Source organism: Pinus tabuliformis, chromosome 7 (genome assembly GCF_031772625.1).
Source record: "Pinus tabuliformis cultivar Carrire ecotype Pingquan chromosome 7, CPIR1, whole genome shotgun sequence".
NCBI classification, from domain to species: Eukaryota; Viridiplantae; Streptophyta; class Pinopsida; order Pinales; family Pinaceae; genus Pinus; species Pinus tabuliformis.
The window spans coordinates 1,459,543,011-1,459,548,217 of record NC_142293.1 but is presented as its reverse complement, the minus strand read 5'-3'; positions in this window follow the sequence as shown (position 1 = coordinate 1,459,548,217).

Here is a 5,207-nt window from a genome sequence, read left to right as displayed (position 1 = left end):
GGATTTCAAAAATGGAACGGTGAAGAGTTTTTACTTTGAAACCTGTAAAAGTCACTCACTTGGATGATGGTTTCACTTACTTGGGCTTCTTCCTAAAGCCGAATGGCTACAAAAGCAAGGATTGGGATTGGCTTCTTAACAAAATTGGTAAGCGACTAAAACAGTGGTCTCACCATTGGATCTCTTTGGGAGGGCATCTCATTCTTATCAAGTCTATACTACACAACATTCCCATCTACTGGATGCACATATTCAGACTTCCCAAAGGAGTTTCTTGTAATCTCAATGCCAGTATCTCAAGTTTCATATGGGTTGGCACACAACCAAAACGCAAATTTCATCTTGACAATATAGAGATCCTCAACCTTACGGTCAAAAAAGGCGGTCGGGGACTCATAGACATAACCTCTTTCAACTTGGCTTTGCTTCTTAAAAACCTTTGGAGAATAGTGTGCAATGATGGTCTATGGAACCAAATTATCAAGTCAAAATACCTCTAGAACAGAGATCTTATCGAATGGCTTCGTGTTGGTGCTTCGGACCCTCCCAACTTTTCGATTTCGTGGCGCAACCTCCTCCTCACTAAGCACTGGTTTTTTGGGAACCTGAAATGGGATGTTGGTATGGGATCCACTTCAAATATTGGCCTAGACCCCCTCTCAAGCATAACAAGTCCACATCTATTATCTCAACTCCTCATTATTTTTTTTCAAAATCAAGGCATTTTTGTGATGAATGACAAATAAAATGAAAATCTATCCTCTCCTATCACTGCACGTTAGAGAGACGATACAGAGCTAGAAAGTTCAGTCCCTCTGATTCGAGAATGGTCAGCATACATTTCAAATCTTAAACTATCTGGGATTGTCCTATCCACAAAAGCAAACAAGTTTATCTAGTTCCTTGGCTCACAACAGAGAAAGGTAATCGTAAATGAATCATATCAGATAATCTTCCAACCTGCAAGCAATATATCACTCCTCTCTTCATTGGCCTTTCCTTATCAGCTGGAGAGGACATCAACCACCTCTTCCTCCACTGCCCATTTGGCTCTTCTATCTGGACACATGCACTACAACTGACAAAATCCTCTGCAGATTGGGACTCCTTTGACGTTCATCTTGATCACCCTCAACACAAAACACTAGCCTTCTTTATCATCCTGAGGGATTTTGCGCCCCAGAAAGTCTCTCATCTTTAAGCATGTGAAGCTTGACATCTCAAAAACCAGTTGTAGAATCTTCTCTTTCTATCTTTAGTACTCTCCATTGAAGTCATTGGTCTCTAAATGTCCCTCTCCACCTCAAAAAAGTTGGTCCTCTTACCCAGTTGGTGTCTTTGACAAGGCCTCCTCTTTTGACATTTGTGGTTGTGGCGTGGTCATCCATTCATGACCTTGGAGTTTCTATAGGTTTCATTGGCACTGTGGAATTGGAACTAATACCTGCGTTGAATTACTAACTCTTTGGGGGTCTTACACTAAGCTTCTTGGCTTGACATTAGAGTTTTTACAATTTTTGGAAACTCCAAATCTATCATCAACTAGGAAAATGATTGAGGCTCCCTAGAATCTCCTAACCTCCACACCTTGAAATGCATAATCAACAACCCGCTCATGGAGTTCCACTATGTCTCCACCACACTCCTTTACCGAAGTGAAAATGGTGAAGTGGATCACCTCTCCAAGGAAGAATGAATTTCTAACACTCTTGAGATAAAATTCCATTTTTTTTAGCCTCTGAAACTTATCATAGGTCTTGGTATATTTTGATCTATCTTTTGGCATTTTATTGTACATCTTGCACTCTGTTGCCTTTTTGTGCAAAATACCTCTATGTTATGATCATTGTAACCAAACAACTCTCTACAGTTTTCATCTCTCTATAATGTATCCTATTACATATTAGAGATCAAATGTATTAGATACAGTGCTTGATTGTTGCTTTAGCTTTCACAAAGCCATCAATGAGATTTCCTCTCTATCAATGTACGTTCTCTGATTATTAATAGAAAGTGTTTTTTTCTTTTGAAAAAAATACGGTATATTTTAATCTAACTTTTGGCATTTTATTGTACATCTTGCACTTTGTTCCCTTTTTGTGCAAAATACCTCTATGTTATGATCATTGTAACCAAACAACTCTCCACAATTTTCATCTCTCTATAATGTATCCTATTACATACTAGAAATCAAATGTATTAGATACAGTTCTTGATTGTTGCTTTAGCTTTCACAAATCCATCAATGAGATTTCCTCTCTGTCAATGTATGTTCTCTGATTATTAATAATATGAAAGAAAATCAACCATCATTACATTACTTTCTTTTCTTTTTTTTTCCGAAGGTGGCAAAACCTATCAAACTCGGGTGTCAAACCAACAGTGAGGACAGCCATCTCTGGCTGCTATCCGCGAATGTCGGTTTGACTCATCACTGTTATCAAAGAAAACCACGCCCCCTGTAATAACCCGCTGGTGGTCCGTAAGGGAGCAGGCTTTCACTCCTGCCAGATGCCTCTGGGTCTTGGGCCGTTAACCTGTTTCCTTACGTCCGAGGAAGACGAGCTCTTAGCCAAGCAGAAGCAGTTTTACAGCATACACCAGGCCGAAACCATCATTACATTACTTAAAAACTAATTTTAATAATTGAAAATTAATTACAATAATAAAATAAATTAGATAATATTTGCTTTGATTTAAATAATCTATTTTTTTTTCACCAAATTAGAATTTTCCTATGTAAATTAGTTTGCCTTAATTTTTTTTAAAGTCATATTGTTTTAAGAAAATTTAATATAGGGTTAATTATGAAACTTTTGTTTAGTTAGTGTCTATGATCTTTATTGTGTGCATGATTGTATTTTTCTTTCATATAAATATTTTGGAGTCGACATTAATCATAGATTTAACTTGGCTTGTAGTATTTGAAAAAATATAATAGAATATGGAAAACCTAGTTTGCTCTCAAAAAACAACTTAGTTTTGTCATAATTACATGCCCAATATCATACTTATGACTTTAGTTTTGTCATAATTACTTGCCCAATATCTTACTTATGGCTTATGATGGTCGATAAAAGATCAAGATATAGAATCTTCCGATTATTTTTTTATTACAGTAATTTAATAAGGATGATTTGTTAGATATTTAAAGATGACATGGTAATTTAATAAGGATGATTTGTTAGATATTTAAAGATTAGCACGTTCGATAAAGATGATGTGCTTGATACTTAAGGATAACTTGTTTGATATTGCATGATATGGTTGTGTTAAATGTTAATTGTTGTATTAACACTAAAAGGCAAACGAAGTACATCCATAAATTTGAAATATACAAAAAAAAAGAGTGAAAAAACTTACTAATCAACCCCTTTTGTTTCTTATCACAATTAAAACACTTTAACATTATATTTATGCTCAAGTTCAAAAGAAAAAATCAAATAAATTATAAAGCTACCACACTTAAATGCATGTTTTGTGTTTTTACACGCGTACATTTTCTTTGTTGCACTCTACCTATGCATACATATTTAATTTTTGTATTCTCACTATACATACTTTTTGTGCTCTTATTCTTTACTTCCCCCCATAGATAAATAAAGGAATTTTAAAATATATATAAAATAAAGAATATATATATATATATATATATATATATATATATATATATCTTAAATAATAAATAAATTTCCATCCTTAAATGTTAGTATTGAAATGGTAAAAGCTCAAACCTTTATCTATTTTTGCAAATTTTATTATAAGACATGTATATTGTACTTTAAAACTTTAGTCCTTTTTTGATAAATTCAAAATATATATATATATATATATATATATATATATACACACACAAAATTCATGTACTTCATCTATTATTATAACTACACAAAGTTCCATGGTAATGATATGTTAGTCCATGCATGCAACATCCAATAAAATATAAATATATAAGTACCTTAACTTGCAGATTTGATAATTTGTAAATAAAAATAAATAAATCCATTCTCACTACATTTATAAAAAATAATGTAACATTAATAGAATATAACATCAAATCCACATCATGAATTTAAAAGTCAATTAAAACATTGTCATATACACAAGTCCAAATTCATGTATTTGTAATCAAGAATTTAAAAGTCAATTAAAACATTGTCATATACACAAGTCCAAATTCATGTATTTGTATTCAAAATTGGTTCAACTATAAATTTTTCTTTTCTACAAAATGGATCTTCATTCCCAACATAGATAATGAAAATTCATGCCCATAGAGATGACATAATGGAAAAATAGCATCATCGTTGATGTAGAAAATTGGTCTACAAGTCACTTTTAGCACACCCAAGTGCATTTCCAAATTGAAATTGCTAGAAAAATTACATTATAGAAAATATCATGGGTATCCTTATTTTGGCTATGAACCCAATAATCATCATTACTCTTTTCATCAGGCACACAATCTTCATTTGAAATTTGGTTAGCTCTACACTTGAATGAATTCAATTGTTTCTCAATTTTTCTGGGTCGTACAAAACCAGCTTCCTTTAAATGTTGCATACACAATCTTCATTTGAGCTTTGGTTAGCTCTACACTTGAATGAATTCAATTGTTCCTCAATTTTTCTAGGTCGTACAAAACCAACTTCTTTTAAATGTTGCATATGATTGTAATATAATACCACTTTTGTTAACACAGATAAATTAACCAATCAACCCATCTATGGCATGCGTTGTTCTTTTCACTTAGGTACCTTTCCTTGATATGCCAATGGTAAGATTCAATTGCATTGACGCTTTTGCTCACATATCTATAGAAAGAAATTTATTAGTTATGCATTAACAACCATAAATATGACATGAAAAATAGTAATTAAAGCCCATTACAAGAAACTTGCATATTTTGTTGTTGACTAACCAAGTGGTTTTAAAATATTCCAAAAACTCTTTATGTTCACTAAATTCTTAAAAGAACTTTTCAACTTTCTTACAAATTCATTATCTTGACATGTGCACATAATTTCTCTTAAAACACAAAAAATGTGGATTGGGTTTTCCCTTACTTGGACTTTATTTCTAACATTCTCCAACCATGCACGCAAGACATGCCACAGATAATAATATTATACACTTGATTGAAGACCTAGAATAACATAATTTTTAGAGAGGAGATACATTAACAATATTTTTTGTCTTACAAAAAT